Consider the following 18,543-nt stretch of genomic DNA (forward strand, 5'->3'; position numbering starts at 1 on the left):
CAGCATTTATCGCTTGTAGACTTTTGGATTGCAGCCATTCTGACTAGTGTGAAATGGTACCTCATTGTGGTTTTGATTTGCATTTCTCTGATAATGAGTGATGTTGAGTATCTTTTCATGTGTTTGTTAGCCATCTGTATGTCTTCTTTGGAGAAATGTTTATTTAGTTCTTTGGTCCATTTTTTGATTGGGTCGTTTATTTTTCTGGAATTGAGCTGCAGGAGTTGCTTGTATATTTTTGAGATTAGTTGTTTGTCCGTTGCTTCATTTGCTATTATTTTCTCCCATTCTGAAGGCTGTCTTTTCACCTTGCTTATAGTTTTCCTTTGTTGTGCAGAAGCTTTTAATTTTAATTAGATCCCATTTGTTTATTTTTGCTTTTATTTCCAATATTCTGGGAGGTGGGTCCTAGAGGATCCTGCTGTGATTTATGTCGGAGAGCGTTTTGTCCATGTTCTCCTCTAAGAGTTTTATAGTTTCTGGTCTTACATTTAGATCTTTAATCCATTTTGAGTTTATTTCTGTGTATGGTGTTAGAAAGTGTTCTAGTTTCATTCTTTTACAAGTGGTTTACCAGTTTTCCCAGCACCCCTTGTTAAAGAGATTGTCTTTTCTCCATTGTATATTCTTGCCTCCTTTGTCAAAGATAAGGTGTCCATAGGTGTGTGGGTTTATCTCTGGGCTTTCTATTTTGTTCCATTTATCTATATTTCTGTCTTTGTGCCAGTACCATGCTGTCTTGATGACTGTGGCTTTGTAGTAGAGCTCTCTCAGGATTGCTTTGGCTATTTGAGGTTTTTTGTATTTCCATACAAATTGTGAAATTATTTGTTCTAGCTCTGTGAAAAATACCGTTGGTAGCTTGATAGGGATTGCATTGAATCTATAAATTGCTTTGGGTAGTATACTCATTTTCACTATATTGATTCTTCCAATCCATGAACATGGTATATTTCTCCATCTATTAGTGTCCTCTTTGATTTCTTTCACCAGTGTTTTATAGTTTTCTATATATAGATCTTTTGTTTCTTTAGGTAGATATATTCCTAAGTATTTTATGCTTTTCATTGCAATAGTGAATGGGATTGTTTCCTTAATTTCTCTTTCTATTTTCTCATTATTAGTGTATAGGAATGCAAGGGATTTCTGTGTGTTGATTTTATATCCTGCAACTTTACTATATTCATTGATTAGCTCTAGTAATTTTCTGGTGGAGTCTTTAGGGTTTTCTATGTAGAGGATCATGTCATCTGCAAACAGTGAGAGTTTTACTTCTTCTTTTCCAATTTGGATTCCTTTTATTATTAACAGTTTTTTCTGCTCTGATTGCTGTGGCCTAAACTATGTTGAATAGTAGTGGTGAGAGTGGGCACCCTTGTCTTGTTCCTGACTTTAGGGGAAATGCTTTCAGTTTTTCACCATTGAGGATAATGTTTGCTGTGGGTTTGTCACATATAGCTTTTATTATGTTGAGGTATGTTCCTTCTATTCCTGCTTTCTGGAGAGTTTTTATCATAAGCCTTTGATAAAATCAATGTTTTTGAACTGTGGTGTTGGAGAAGACTCTTGAGAGTCCCTTGGACTGCAAGGAGATCCAACCAGTCCATTCTGAAGGAGATCAGCCCTGGGTGTTCTTTGGAAGGAATGATGCTAAAGCTGAAACTCCAATACTTTGGCCACCTCATGTGAAGAGTTGACTCATTGGAAAAGACTCTGATGCTGGGAGGGATTGGGAGCAGGAGGAAAAGGGGACAACAGAGGATGAGATGGCTGGATGGTATCACCAACTCAATGGGCGTGAGTTTGAGTGGACTCCAGGAGATAGTGATGGACAGGGAGGCCTGGTGTGCTGCGATTCATGGGGTTGCAAAGAGTCGGACACGACTGAGTGACTGAATTGAACTGAAAGGGTAAATCTTAAAATTTGCATCACAGGAAAAAATTGTGTATTCGTGGTGACAAATATTAATGAGATTTTTGTAGTGATCATATTAAAATATATATATATATATATATATATATATATGCATACATGAAAATGAAAGTGAAGTTGCTCAGTCATGTCCAACTCTTTGCGATCCCATGGACTGTAGCCTACCAGGCTCCTCAGTTCATGTAATTTTCCAGGCAAGAGTACTGGAGTGGGTTGCCATTGCCTTCTCCAGGGGATCTTCCCAACCCAGGGATTGAACCTGGGTCTCCCGCATTGCAGGCTGACGCTTTACCATCTGAGCCACGAGGGAAGCCTCATATGCATACATGAAAGTGAAAGTTAAGTCGCTCAGTCGTGTCCAACTCTTTGCGACCCCATGGACTGTAGCCTACCAGGCTCCTCAGTCCATGTAATTTTCCAGGCAAGAATACTGGAGTGGGCTGCCATTTCCTTCTCCAGGGGATCTTCCCAACCCAGGGATCGAACCCGAGTCTCCTGCATTGCAGACAGACGCTTTACTGTCTGAGCCACTAAGGAAGCCCAGATGCATACATACATAAATATAATTCTTGAGACAGTAAACATTTCATTGTTTTTTTTTTTTTTACTACCTACATATATGCCTGTCAAGCTGCCATAAATTGGTATATTTTGATTTAACTTGTCATACCAGTTTGCCTGTTTACCTAATATATACAAATTTGGTTAAAATTTTATTAATATTTGCTCATATATACTGGAGTAGGAAATGGCAAACCACTACACTATTCTTGCCTACAGAATCCCATGGACAGAGGAGCTTAGAGGGTTACAGTACACAGGATCACAAAGAATTGGGCACGACTGAGTGACTAACACATACACACACACAAACTCATATATTAAAAATAATTTAACCCCCCCCCCCCACAAAGAGACAGTTGTATGCAAAGAAAGCAGGCTGTATAGCTTTTCTGAGAGCTCTGAGCACAAATTCCACTTTCCTAGCTGCCCTGCTAAGTACCTGTGTGGTGTCAGGAAGATTCCCTAACCTCTCTGGCTCTCGGTTCCTTATGAGTAGACAGGACACCATAGGGCCTGCCCCTATGCCCACTTGGGCAGAGAAAATGGGAGAGACACATGCATCCCATAGAAGAGTACCAGGCACACAGTGGGTGCTCCATACAGTTTAGCTGTGATGACAATGGTGACTGGGTGTTGGGCACTGTCCCCCTGGGGTGTCTTTCCCACTTGACCTCAGATCCAGCCCACGGAGCACGTCCTGTCATCATCCCCATTTCACAGTTGACAAAAGTGAGGCCCAGAGGGTCCCAAATCTCACAGCCCCTGAGTTGGGGGCCAGGATTCAGGCCCAGGCCTCTGCTCCCAGCATTGAGAAGGGGAAAGGAGGGGAGAGCTGGGGAGAGGCTGGAGCCTGCGTTGGGGAGGGGAGGCGTTGGAGGCGGAGGTGGTGGGGATGATCCAGGGTGGGAGGAGGAGCTGGCAGACTGGGTGAGGACTTGGGAAGGAGGATGAGCCGGGGATGGCATGGCCCACTGCCTAGATGGACACTAGCCTGGCTAATGCTGAGCACCAGTCCCGGGTGGACCCAGGTGCTGAGGTTGGACCTGTGACTGCACTCCCTGGGCAGAGTTGAGGAACCAGGGCCTGGTTGAGTCCCCAGCTTACCCAGGGCCAGAGGAGGTGTGGTGTCCAGAATCAGATGGCTCGTTCCCCCACACTGTACAACATGGCCTCAACAAAGGATTGGAGTGTTTTCTGAGTGACAGGTAATTGCATGTTGGGGTACCAGCCATCCGCAGGTGGATCTGGGAAGATGGATTCACCATCCCAGTAAAATCCTTCACTGAGAGAGGGAGAGGAGTGTGAGGGGGCCCAGCCCTGAGAAGGACAGCAGTCCGAGGTCTGGGAGGCAGGCAGAGCTCAGCAAGGTCAGAGCATCAGGGCTTCTATTGCAGACAGGGTGGTGGTGGGCAGATGAGAGCTATGTGGACAGAAGGTGTCACATTTCAGTCCTGCAGACCTTGGCCATGTTACCCTGAAAGGCCCATAATTTTTCAGCTGTTCTATGGAGCACACACCCTCTGGGCCCCAGTTCCTCCACATGGATCAGATGCGATTCATGTGATCATTCATTCTTTAGCTGACCTCTGGGCCCATCAAATCTTATTCCAAGGACCCAGAGCAGGGCTGGGACCTAAACGACGCAAGTGAGATACTCGTCTTCACATAAAACTTCATGCTTGCAAAAATCTTAGTATCACCATGATGAGATTTTCACATTTTGAAATAAAATATAATGCAAAAAACATCATGATGAACAGAATCACTAAATTCTACACAAAGATAGAGCAGTAGCACAAAATCCTCAGACTCCAATATAGCTTGGGAGGCTCTGACCCCAGGAAGGAACCTCAGGGCTCTGGACAGCCCCTGGTGAGGGTCTCGCCATTCATGCTGGGCAGCAAGGAGTCACGTAGGAGGGCCCATGGACCAGCCCACAGGAATGACCACTTTGAAACACTGGGAACCTCAGTCTCCTGACCATAAAATGTACGAAGATCACTAAGAGGACTGAGCAAAAGTACTGGTGGAAAAGCTGAGAAGCAGTTCCAGGTGCAAAGTGGAGCCCAATGTCAGTAACGTGCTAGTGAGTCCCCCCAGGTTCTTCTCCAAGCTGCCCCTTCATCCCACCTCCCCTGTTCATGAGGGCTCAGCCCCTGCCCGCAGCCTCGCAGGCACAGAGGGCAGAGGGGACTGGATGTAGAGCTGCCCACAAGACAGCCCATAACGGGGCTTAGGACACAGAGGCCTTGGTAATGCCTCCAGAGCCCAGTGCAGCTGCCCCATGGCTGCTACCGCAAGACCTTGGCTGGGTGTCCAGGCCTCAGTTGTTCTTTCTGTAAGATGGGTACTCAGTGTGTGTCCTCAGGGCTGACCATGAGGGCCATGCCTGAGGTGGTCCAGGGAGGGAGCTGGGACAGGGGCTGGCCCAAGGCAGGTGCTCATGAGCAGTAGCCAAACTGGTCCAGGACGTGTGTGAAGATTTCCTGCTGTGCTGACAGGGATCTGGACCCTCGCCACACGAACTGCAGCTGCTGCAAACCCGGAGGGAAGGGAGTGAGGGCACAGGGGCGACACGGCTGCCGGCTCCCCAACCCACCCAGGCCCCGCCTGAGTCTCCTCGCCGCCCCTGCTGCTCTCAGGGGTTCAGGTCAAGATCCCCCTCTGCTGCCCCCTCCTCACGGTTCCCCCTGACCTCCCAAAGCCACAGGAGGCGGAGGAATCGGCCCTCCAGATGGTGCCTGTCTGCACCTTCATCTGACCCTCCTCAGGGCAGGACTCTCTGTCAGGACCTGCCAGCCAGGCTGTCTCTAACTCAGCTTGAATGGCTCCAGACACAGGGAGCTCATCACCATCACTAAAGGTACAGCAGTGTTTTTAGATCTGATGGTTAGAACATGGATGAGTAGATGCAGCTCACGACTCACCTGGTTATCTTGCATGGCCTCCTTCAGGTCATAGTCAATCCTGGAGATGACATGGGCATTGAAGCCCTCCAGGGCAAAGAGGATGGGGGTCGTGGCAGACGCACCACATGGATCCACCTGCCAGGAGAATTGTGGTCGAATCCCAAATGTTTCATAGAGAAAGCCGTGTCCTTCTGCAAAGCTCCTCAGTGACTGAATGGTGGCCCTTCACCCCCTCACTCTTTCAGGCCTCATGCCCTTCTCCAAGGCTCAAATTCTATTCCAGACCAAGCAGGGTCTTGCTGAAACAGATACGAAGTCAAATAGCCCATTCCAGAATTACCTAAATATTCATCTATTTATTCATGATTTTCATGCCATTCCTATGTACAGAGATCAAGGTGACTGCAGAAGTCCCCAGATTTGAGAGCCATTGGTTAAACTTCCCAAAGATGCTCCTGAAATATAATATCAGAATACTCTGAGCTGAGGCTAAAGTCTGCATTTTACAATGAGAGAACAAAGACTCAGAGAATTCAAGTGCCTGGTGTCAAGTCAAACTGCCCTTCACTGATGAGCTCACCAGTCTGGGACACTGGCTCTGGCCCAGAAGATTCCAGGGTTCTGGGGGCAGAAATGAGATCAGATCCATAAACAAGGCCCAACCAGGAGGTGGGTGACTGCTGGGAGGCTGGGGGGAGCCTGGAGTACATTTAGGGTCTGGTGCAGAGGAGGTGACAAAGTCCACCAGGTGGCTGGACTTGGGGTGGGCTCTGAGAACTCAGGGGCCAATGGGAGCAGCAGATGGAGTGTATGAAACAGAGACCAAGAAGGAGCAGCTGGAGAGGAGGGGGAAGACCTGGGGATGGTGGGTCTGAGACGGGGGGTCAGTAAACTGTGCAGAGCTCACCCAGACCCCAGATCGTGTCTGAGGAGGGCAGGCCCAATGCGTGTTGAAATTGTGGCCCCTAATTCCGCATTCAGAGTCTTTACTTCATTCAGGGGATACAGACCCAGTCTAAAGGGATGACTTATCACTAGTCTTATAGGTCATGCAAGATCATTCACATCTGCCAGACTTTAAACACAAAGAACAAATATTAAAAGCAGCAAGGGAAAAGCAACAAATAACACACAAGGTGTTTCTCATAAGGCTAACTGCACAGCTTTCAACAGAAACTCTGCAGACCTGAAGGAAGTGGTGGGATAGACTTAAAGTGATTAAAGGAAAAAACCTGCAACCAAGATTACTCTACCCAGCAAGGACTGCATTCTGGAAAAATCAAAAGCTTTCCAAACAAGCAAAAGTTAACAGAATTCAGCAGCACCGAAGCAGCTTTACAACAAACATTAAATGAGCTTATCTAGAGAGAAAACACAAGAGAGAATAGACCTAAAAGAAACCCAAAACAAGAAAGTAAATGGTAATAGGATCACACATATCAATAATTACCTTAAATGTAAATGGACTAAACGTTCCAACAAAAAGACAGGGACTGGTTGAAGTGATACAAAAACAAGACCCCTGAGCATGCTATCTACAAGAGACCCACCTCAGACCTAGGGACACACACAGACTGAAAGTGAGGAGCCAGAAAAAGATACTCCATGCAAATGGAAATCAAAAGAAAGTGAGAGTAGCAAAACTCATATACGATAAAATAGACTTTAAAATAAAGCACTTTACAAGAGACATTGAAAGATCCCACATAATGATCAAGGGACCAATCCAAGAAGAAGCTACAGCAATTATATGTATATATTCACCCAACAGAGGAGCACATCAATACATAAGGCAAATGCTAAAAACTGTTAAAGGGGAAATCAACAGTAACACAGTAACAGTGGGTGACTTTAATACACTACTCACATGATCATCCAGACAAAAAATTAACAAGGAAACAAGCTTTAAATGATACATTGGACCCATTGGACCGTTTCATCCAAAAGCAGTAGATTTCACATTTGTCTCAAGTGCGCATGGAATATGCACAAGACAGACCATGTCCTAGGTAACGAATCAAACCATGGTAAAGTGTAAAAATTGAAATCATTTCAAGCATCTTTTCTGACCACAAGCTATAAGAGTAGATATCAACTACAGGAAAAAAATCTATAAAAACACAAACACGTGGCGGCTAAACCATATGCTTCTGAATAACTAAGAGATCACTGAAGAAATCAGGGAAAAATAAAAAATACCTAGAGGCAAATGACAATGAAATCACGACAACTCAAAGCCTATGGGTTTCAGTAAATGCAGTGCTAAGAGGGGAGTTTACAGCAAAACAAGAAACAAGAGAAGAAAAAACCAAGAAACAAGAGAACCATCAAATAAACAACCAAACCTGACATATAAAGCGAATAGAAAAAGAATAAAAAAAATACTCAAACTTAGTAGAAGGGAAGAAATCATAAATATCAAAGCAGAAACAAATTAAAAAGAAATGAAGGTGATAATAAGAAAGATAAAAAAAAAAACAAAACTAAAAGCTGATTCTTTAAGAAGATAAACAAAACTGACCATCCATTAGAGAGACTCATCAGGGGAAAAAGTGAGACACATGTACCCCAGTTTTCACTGCAGCACTATTTACAGTAAGTAGGACATGTAAGCAACCTAGATGTCTGTCAACAGATGAAGGATAAAGAAGCTGTGGTACATATATACAATGGACTATTACTCAGTCATAAAAAGTGCACTCGAGTCAGTTCTGATGAGGTGGATGAACACAGAGCCTATTATTCAGAGTGAAGTGAGTCAGAAAGAGAAAACCAAATATTGTATATTAACACACATATATATGGCATCCAGGAGTTGGTGATGGACAGGGAGGCCTGGTGTGCTGCGATTCATGGGTCGCAAAGAGTCAGACACGACTGAGCGACTGAACTGAACTGATCTGATATGGCATCTAGAAAGATGGTACTGATGAGCCTGTTTCCAGAGCAGCAGCGGAGATGCAGACATAGAGAACATACCTGTGAACACAGCAGGGGAAGGAGAAGGGGGGACGAATTGAGAGAACAGCACTGAAACATATACATCACCACATGTAAAATTAGATAGCCAGTGGGGCTTTGCTGTATAATGCAGGGAGCTCAAATTCAGTGTTCTGTGACAACCTAGAAGGGTGGGATGGGGTGGGTGGGAGGGAGTTTCAAGAGGGGCCAGACATACGTATACTGATTAATGTTGACATAAGGCAGAAACCAACACAATATTATAAATCAATTAACCTCTAATTAAAATTAAATAAAAAATTTTAAAAAGACATGTCTGAGAAGCCGTGCTACAGCAGCAGAAGGTCAGAGGCCTGTCCTCTCCCAACAAGATCCTGCCCATTCTGACCCTTACCTGAGAAATCATCTTGACCTTAGACTGAGCCCATGGTGACCTCCTTGCTTCCTTCTTCCTGTCCAGGGCCTGGCACTCAGCAGGGGCTCAACAAAGGTGACGAGGAGGGAATGGATCCAGGACCAGTGAGGGGTGCTCCAGCATGACCCGCCCAACACACCAGAGAAACACGGCACGCTGGATACAACCTCAAGTGCTGGTCCAGGAAACCAGGGATGATGGTGTGAAAGGGCCCACTGAAAGTAAGTTGTACACCCTGCCCCTACACACACACGCACACACACACACACGCACACACACACACACACACGCATGTGCGCACACACACACACGCACGCACACACACGCGCGCGCACACACACGTGCACACACACATGCGTGCACGCACACACACGCATGCACGCACACACACACGCGCACACACACACGCACACACATACCTGGGGGCACAAGTTACAGACAGAGTAGGGCCAGATGGACCCGCTGGAGTCGTTTGACTGCTGGCTGCATGGACGTCCTTGCAGCTCTCTGTGCCTCAGTTTCCTCATCTTGAAAACGGGGCTTGAACAACACCACCTGCCACCAGGCTGTTCAGAGGCCCCCAGGAGAGCACAGATGGCCAAGCACTTGCTTCATCCTCCTGGGAGAGGGGCTGAGCTCTCAAGCATCTTACTGACTGTGCCAGGCTTGGTCAGAATGAAACCCTCACCTGCTGGCTTCAGGACTCGGGTAAGACTCAGCAACTTTGAGCCTCAAATTCGACCTCAATGAGTGGGAGTTTGTAAGACTCCTCTTCTCTAGGACTGCCTCTTGGACTGAAGGACCGAAGGAATTTATTGAATGCCTTGTTCTTAGAACAGGAGGTCATCATGAGATGAAGTCAGAGCCATCATCTAGGGTCCCAGCAGCCTGGCTGATGTTGGAAATGGAGCCCCAAAGAACCCCCTGGGGATGATCCAGGGGTCCACATCCCTTCTTGTCCCAGTCATGGGAACCTGACTTTGCCTGGATTCTGGCTGCTGTGGTTAGGCCAGCAGGGTCAGCTCTGGGATGTTCAAGACAGTGGGCATCAAAGGCTGAGACCAGAGGTGAGGGATGCCTCTGTGTGGGCACCTGAAGGAAGACGGGTCAGTGCTTACTCCCTCCCTCTGTGCCCACCATCCCTGGTCAGCCCTGGACTAAGTCCTAGGGACCCAGAGAAGAATCAGACACTGGTCACTGTGGAAACAACCTGTAGTTCATGGTGAAGACGGGAGGTGCTCGAGTATTGTGGCCCCTAGGGGAGAGTGCCTGGACCATGAGACTCATCAGCTGAGCATGAGTGGAAGCAACAGGAAATCTTGTTCTGAAAGCACAGGAGATTCTGTTATGGGAGTAGGTCGAGGGAAGCAGGAGGCAGAAGGAGCAGGTGGTCAGAAAGTGAGGCCTGAGGCTACATTTTGCAGGCTGGAGGGTTTATATGATAAAACTTAAAGCTTCTATTGGAAGAAAAGCTATGGCAAACTTGGACATTGTATTAAAAAGCAGAAACATCACTTTGTCATCAATGTGCCACAGAGTCAAAGCTGTGGTTTTACCAGTAGTTATATACAGATGTGAGACTTGGAGCATAAAGAAGGCTGAGCATCAAAGAACTGATGCTTACAAATCGTGGTGCTGGAGAAGACTCTTGAAAATCTTGGAAAGCAAGATCAAATTAGTCAATCCTAAAGGAAATTAACCCCGAATGTGTGGATATGAGAGTTTGGGCCATAAAGAGGACTGAGCACTGAAGAATTGATGCTTTTGAACTGTGGTGTTGGAGAAGACTCTGAGAGTCCCTTGGACTGCTAGGTGATCAAACTAGTCAATCCTAAAGGAAATCAGTCCTGTATATTCATTGGAAGGACTGATGCTGAAGCTGAAGCTCCAATACTTTGGTCACCTGATATAAAGAGCAGACTCATTGGAAAAGATCCTGATTCTGGGTAAGATTGAGGGCAGGAGGAGAAGGGGGAGACAGGATGAGATGGTTGGATGGCATCAATGACTCAATGGACTCAATGAGTTGAGGCAACTCCGGGAGATGGTCAAGGACAGGGAAACCTGGTATACTATGGTCCATGTGGTCACAGAGTCAGACATGACTGAGAGGCCGAACAGCAACATACAGACTCTACTCAGTATGCTCTGTTTGAATTATCCCAGTTTAATCTCATAACACCACTTCGAGGTAGACCTTCCATCACTACCAAGCACTCTCACAGAGGAGTGAACCGAGCCCTAATGAGGCTGCATCATGTGCCAGGGTCACAGGGTTGGGAGTTAGCAGAGTCAGGAGTCAGCCAGGCTGGCTCATCTAGAATCCACACCCTCATCCCCTGCACTCAGGCACACATGAACACGGTGCAGCAGTCATAGCGTTGACGGGTCACAGTCTCCTGCTGAGACGGGAAGATGGAGCCCAGGACCAGGGCTCAGACACCCAGTCCCAGCCCTACAGGAGGCCACAGGGACCCTGATCTGGGGAAGGGTAATCAAACCTGTGAGCTGGAGGATCTGGCCATCAATGCGGGTCATGGCCTCATCGTGCATGACCTGGCCTCCGAGGATAAACTCCAGGCACACTTCAGCTACGAACTGGCAGACCTTGGCAGAAAAAAAAGGGCCAGGTTACACCTCCCAGGCTGAGCCAGTTGTATTTTCTGGGCACATGCCTATAGCATCTCATGGTCCTTCCTTCAAACTCCACAGCCTCATTTATTCTGCAAAAGCAGAACACTGTCTATCCTGGTCATCACTGCTTCCAGCTCCGAGAACAGCACCTGTCCCTGGCTGCCGCTTCATTAGGCATATACACAGATACATATGTTCACAGCTTTTGCTTTTGAATGATGCCAAGATTATGGAAAACTTGCAGGAACTGTACCAAAAAACTCCCATAAATCCTTCTCCAGATTATCTCATTGCTAATATTTTTTACCTCTTTCTGTTAACACTCTCCCATGTCATTACACACAGTATGTTGTTTCTAAACCATTTGGAAGTACAAGTTAGCAACTATATGCCTTTATCTGAATAGTTTAGGTCAATTTTGAAAGAAAAAGATAATTACAACTGCTATATAATGATCAAAACTCAGGCTATTATTTCACATTAATAACATGTGCATGCATTCATGCTCAGTTTCTCAGTAATGTCCAACTTTTTGTGACTCTATGGGCTGTGCCCCACTGGGCTCCTCTGTCCATGGGATTCTCCAAGCAAGAATACTGGAGTTTATCCTCTAATTTCCAACACTTCCTGAGTATTTCCGTTTCATAATTTTTATGGTTTCAGGCTGGTACGTTTGTAGAATGCTCTTCCAATTGCATTTGTCACATGTCTGTCTAACAGATATTTTAGAACACAGGAATGAAGGGAATTTCCTGGGGCTTCAGTGTGTAGGATGTACTTTCAGTGCTGAGGATGTGACTCTGATCCCTTCTTGGGCTTCCCTGGTGTCTCAGATGGTGGGGAATCTGCCTACAGTGCAGGAGACTCAGGTTTGATCCCAGTGCTGGGAAGACCCCCTGGAGAAGTGAATGGCTATCCACTCCAGTTGGCGGATTCATATTGATACATGGCAAAACCAATACAATATTGTAAAGTTAAAAAATAAAATTAAATAAAAAAAATTATACACCATGTAGAGAGAAGACTGGCAGGGTGCAGTCCATGGGATTGGAAGGAGTTGGACACGACTGAGTTACTTTCCTTTTTACTTTAACTAGGGAGCTAACAACCCACAGACCTCATGGTGCAAACAATAAAGTATATCCATGAAAGAAGGGAAGAATGGAAGCATAAATACAGTCAGAGACCGTGAAACTGAGCTCTTGGTAGACTGTGGCTCTTGGTAGACATGCTCTTGGTAGACTGTGGCTTGGATCTGATCTGAAAGTACTGTCTTTGCAGATCGTTCATTTGAGAAATGTGGAACAACACCTACTGTGTACTGTTTCAAATGCGCACCTGCTTCATGTTGGGCCCCATCCAGGAACTGGGATTCAGCCCACACAACTCATGGAAAATTGCTAGTTTCCAGGGACATATTATTGAATTTCCTGTCTAGGTCTTAGCCAGCACACCTAACTGTGAGAGTAAGAGTAAGAGTAAGTGATTTGGCTCTGGGCGTGTCCGTGTAAAGAAGGAAAAACTGCCCAGTGGACACCAGAGAGCAAGGCTCTGATTCACAATACTGACCCAGAACCCATCTGTCAGGTATAAGCTGTGTGACCTTGAGCCAGATGCCTGCCCTCTCTGAACCTGGACCAGCTCTGTGCAGTAGGATAAGGGTCCTCACCGTGCAGGCTGTGGGGAGGAGTCAGTAGAGTAACCTGTACAAACCTGAGCCCAGCACCTGGCCCGCGGCAGAGCCCATCAGATGGGAGGCTCGTTCTCTCGGCTCCACAGGCTGCAGGGTCACATCCCCTCTGTGGATCTGGTGGACACCGGCTTCACCGTCTGAGCTCTCTGCCTTGAGCAGGTGGCTGAGCCTCTGACTTCCACCGTCAGCGACTGCTCTGAGGGCAGGTGATGACTGGAGGGGACCACGCCCCAAGCACCCTAGGTGCTTACATCCTGGGCACATTCTGGGCACAGCCTCTCTGAAGAGGGAGGTCACTCCTGCTTCCAGATGTGGGACCTGCAGCTGCAGAGCCAGCCCCACCTGTGACTATACGGGGATCGGGGGGAGGACATGGCCCCAGGCTGCCCCTCCAAGGAGCAGGGCCTCTGACCCCCTGTGACACGGAGTTAATCAGCCCCAGAGGTTAATCCACAGGGATTCCTGCACCCCTGGCTGGTCCTGGGCTCTGGTGCCCATGAGGGCCATGCAGATCCACAAATGAAGTCAGAAGGTGTGCACACAGGTCACTCCAGAGTGCCCAGTGTCAGAGGTGACCCCATTCACACCAGCTGAGTGCCTGGCTGGGCTGCCAGAGCTTCAATTATTCAGGAGAAACCAGAAAGGCAGGATCAAACACAAACCTGTCCCCTGGGTGTGGGACTGACCGCAAACCTGTACTAAACGGGCCCTGGGCACACCTCAGCCGGGTTGTGGCCTCCTGGTTTATGCAGCCCTGTCCTGGCCTCATGGAGCGCAACCCAGGAGCTTCCTGAAGGGTCGTCCCTGGGACCCCAAGGGCATCTGCTCTCATCTGCCTGGTGAGGACTTCCTGAGGGCAGTGTTACCTGGCCTTTCTGTCCGTCCGAGGAGACACCATCCCATCACAGCCGGAAATACTCCTGTTCCACAGCGATGAACCTGCGCTTCTTCTCAAGGGTCACTTCCTCCACCATGGAGTTGTAGACATTGGTGACATAAGCCTGCATGCTCTCCTAGGGTGGAGAGGGGGAGAGACCATAACTCCAGACCCATGCGGGAAACCAGAGGGCGTGGACCAGGGACCGAGGAGGAACGTCCAGGGAGACACGGTGTCCAGGGGCGCTCCCATGAAGCCTGTCCAGGCCCTGCATTCAGCTCCCCCTGCTCCTCAAACAAGCGAGCCCAGTGTCTCCTCTGTGATGGACACATGGTGAGCCCTGCACTGAGAGAAGGACCCGGGCAGACCCCCTTAGATGAGAGCCTTCCCCTGAGGAGAGTCATGAGGAGGCAGACACTCCATGTGACAGAGGGTCATGCCAGTCCAGCCAAGGCCCCGGGCCAGCCCAGAGGGGCGTGCTGACCACTCCTGCCTTGGAGGACAGGCCAGTCGACAACAGGGCCCTGGAGTGAGGTCTAGGGACCCTGACTGGCCTTCCTGGGATGAAATGATGGGGAAGTGTGTGTCAAGAGCTGAGGCTGAGATGAGCTGACAGCTCGAACATCTCTCTGGATCTATCTCCCCCATAACCTGAGGCTGGGAGTCCCCAGGATGGAGCTCTGTCTGCTCCCATCCGGGTCAGGCTGGCTCACCATGGTTCCCAGAGATGCTGATAAAGGAATGCAAGGAGCCTTGGGCAGGGGGTGAGCAGGCAAGGTAGCGATGTATGCTGACTTGGGCAGCACCACACCCTGGGCCTCAGTGTCCCTTTTCTAAACTAGGGGTGATGAGCATGCTTCCCCACACATCAGCAGTTCCACGCACACGTGGGTGACCACCCACAGAGGCTTACCAGTGACCCGGGACCAGACTCAATCCCCAGCCTCAGGGCCTGTTGCTGCCCAACTCCCTTTAAAATGAGTGACTCGATTATTAACGTTTCACGGAAAGTATTGTATCCATGATGACAGAGTGGTCCTATTCATTTATTTCCTTCCTTCTTCCAGAAAAGAGCTTGTGCAGGCCTGGGTAATCATTTCAGTTACCTGCCCCAGAAACTTATGGAAATCAGTCCTGACCTCTTTCCCTCTGCCCTGGTTCATTCATTCACTCAAGGAATATTTGAGAACACCTTCCACCCACTGCAGCCGGGGACGCATTCTCACCCCTACCCAGAGCAGCCCATGTGTGTTGCTCATCGTGTCCGACTCTTTGGGGCCCCATCGACTGTATCCCGCCAGGCTCCTCTGTCCATGGAATTCTCCAGGCAAGAATACTGGTGTGAGTTGCCATTGCATGCTCCAGGAGAACTTCCTGACCCAGGGATCAAAGCTGGGTCTCCGTCACTGTAGGCAGATTCTTTACCATCTGAGCCACCAGGGAAGCCCTCAGCCAGTCCATAGCTGAGTAGTGATGGCGTCCAGGCTGAGACTCCTTATGGCACAAACCCATTACATGAACCCACTCTGGAGTCCAGATGGAAAAAGGACCGCAGCTTCAAGAGGTGTGTGGGGTCACTTGGGGCACCTACCTGTATGGTGTGCAGCCAGCCCAAGTCCATGTGGCTGTGGGGAACCACGAAGACCCTCATCGGGGCTCAGGCTGAGCCCACAGGGGTCACATCAGGCCCAACCGCAGGAGCAGAGGCGGCTCCATCTCCTCGGCCAGCTCAGGGGCAGGAGGACATCTGCCTGCCTGCAGGGCCCGGCCTCCAGCCAGCTGACTGGGCCACCACCCTTTGGTGGATAGAGTGGGAAGGAAACCAGAGTGACACCCACACAGATGCTGTCACCTGAGCAGTGCAGGCAGATGGCACTCGCTCACTCCCCAGCAGCACTCTGCTCCCATCTGCGGTGTCCTGACCATCCACCTTTAGACAAACCCCAAATACCACCTCCCCTGGGGGGACTGCCAGCTTCCCTCTGGCCAGGCCTGGCTCTCCTCACCCCAGTCCTCATGCCCCTTCTTAGGCCTCTCCCAGTGGTATTTCCCACTGGGCATCTTACCCATCCCTGCCCCCAACCCACTGGTCTGGCTCCTTGACCTACCTGCAAAACGTAACACTCAGTGTGGGGCGTGCCACCACCAGGAGGCCCACCGTGATACACTCTCCTTCACATGAAACCCCAGACTGAGCCTGGCAATAGCAATTGTAATCTCTCTTTTAAGGAGAAAAGTGGGCTCTCACAAATAGGACCTGACTACCCGAGGTTTTAATGCCAAAGAATACTCAAACTACGGCACAATTGCACTCATCTCACACTCTAGTAAAGTAATGCTCAAAATTCTCCAAGCCAGGCTTCAGCAATACGTGAACCGTGAACTTCCAGATGTTCAAGCTGGTTTTAGAAAAGGCAGAGGAACAAGAGATCAAATTGGCAACATACTCTGGATCATGGAAAAAGCAAGAGAGTTCCAGAAAAACATCTACTTCTGCTTTATTGACTATGCCAAAGTCTTTGACTGTGTGGATCACAATAAACTATGGAAAATTCTGAAAGAGATGGGAATACCAGACCACCTGACCTGCCTCTTGAGAAACCTATATGCAGGTCAGGAAGCAAGAGTTAGAACTGCACATGGAACAACAGACTGGTTCTAAATAGGAAAAGGAGTACATCAAGGCTGGATATTGTCACCCTGCTTATTTAACTTCTATGCAGAGTACATCAAGAGAAACGCTGGGCTGGAAGAAGCACAAGCTGGAATCAGGATTGCCAGGAGAAATATCAATAACCTTAGATATGCAGATGACACCACCCTTATGGCAGAAAGTGAAGAGGAACTCAAAAGCCTCTTGATGAAAGTGAAAGAGGAGAACGAAAAAGTTGGCTTAAAGCTCAACATTCAGAAAACTAATATCATGGCATCTGATCCCATCACTTCATGGGAAATAGATGGGGAAACAGTGGAAACAGTGTCAGACTTTATTTTTCTGGGCTCCAAAATCACTGCAGATGGTGACTGCAACCATGAAATTGAAAGACACTTACTCCTTGGAAGGAAACTTATGACCAACCTAGATAGCATATTCAAAAGCAGAGACATTACTTTGCCAACAAAGGTCCGTCTAGTCAAGGCTATGGTTTTTCCAGTGGTCATGTGTGGATATGAGAGTTGGACTGAGAAGAACGCTGAGCGCCGAAGAATTGATGCTTTTGAACTGTGGTGTTGGAGAAGACTCTTGAGTGTCCCTTGGACTGCAAGGAGAGCCAACCAGTCCATTCTGAAGGAGATCTGTCCTGGGTGTTCTTTGGAAGGACTGATGCTAAATCTGAAACTTCAGTACTTTGGCCACCTCATGCAAAGAGTTGACTCACTGGAAAAAACTCTGATGCTGGGAGGGATTGGGGGCAGAAGGAGAAGGGGATGACAGAGGATGAGATGGCTGGATGGCATCACTGACTCAATGGACATGAGTTTGGGTGAACTCCGGGAGTTGGTGATGGACAGGGAGGCCTGGCGTGCTGCAATTCATGGGGTCGCAAAGAGTTGGACATGACTGAGCGACTGAACTGAACTGAACCCCAGGTTGCACAACTAGTGGAGGAGCAAGAAGGCCTGAAACTCAAAAGTAAGTCTGGATCAGGGCTAGTGACCTTGGCAAGAAGACTAAGCTCTCTGGGTCTCGGCAGCCCACCTGTAAAATGGGACGCCCTTAGAGGAGCTGGGCCCTGAGGGAATGCACGCGAGATGACAACCACAGGGCCTCCTTCCCGGAGGACGGCGGGCACAGTGATGCACCTGCAGGAGCCAGAGTGTTGCCGGGGGGTCTCCGTACCCTCGCTCAGGAGCAAGGGAGTGGGCTCTTCTGTCTGATGCCCAAATGCCTGAGTGGCTCTTCATATCGCTGCCAGACCTGAGACTCACTTTCCCTTCTGGCCATCTTTTCCTCTCCTCCAGCATACACATCTGGAGAACACGGTCTCCAAGCAGGTCTCCATCCTCTCTCTCCCATCCCCTCCCTGGTACCCACCTGACCTGACCTGACCTGACCTGCACCTTCCTTCCATTGAGGGTCTTAAACAGCAGACATGTATTATCTCACAGATCTGGAGACCAGAAGACTCCCAGAGAGTTAGGGCAGCTTCTGTAAGAGCCTCGAGGCTGGCTGTCCTTCACTGGTGGCTTACTAAATCGCTTTAGTCAAGTCCAATTCTTGGGGACCCTATAGACTCCAGTCCTCTGTCCATGGGACTCTCCAGACAAGAATACTGGAGTGTGTTGCCATGCCCTCTTTAGGGTATCTATCCAACCCAGGGATCTAACTTGAATCGTTTATATCCCTGGCATTGGCAGGCAGGTTCTTAACCAGTAGGTGGCTCAGATGGTAAAGAATCCGCCTGCAAGCCAGGAGACCTGGGTTCAATCCCTGGATAGGGAAGATCCCCTCGAGAAGGGAATGGCTACTCACTCCAGTATTCTTGTCTTGAGAATTCCATGGACAGGGGAGCCTGGTGGGCTACCATCCTTTGGATCACAAAGAGTCAGACATGA

General features: G+C 48.4%; 1 pseudogene; it reads right to left on the reverse strand.

Moving 5' to 3' along the window:
• Nucleotides 1–4,938: 4,938 nt before the first annotated feature.
• Nucleotides 4,939–15,637, reverse strand: LOC113894660 (annotated as a pseudogene).
• Between the last annotated feature and the right edge of the window lie 2,906 nt (nucleotides 15,638–18,543).

The sequence above is a fragment of the Bos indicus x Bos taurus genome, chromosome 6 (genome assembly GCF_003369695.1).
Source record: "Bos indicus x Bos taurus breed Angus x Brahman F1 hybrid chromosome 6, Bos_hybrid_MaternalHap_v2.0, whole genome shotgun sequence".
Taxonomy (NCBI): domain Eukaryota; kingdom Metazoa; phylum Chordata; class Mammalia; order Artiodactyla; family Bovidae; genus Bos; species Bos indicus x Bos taurus.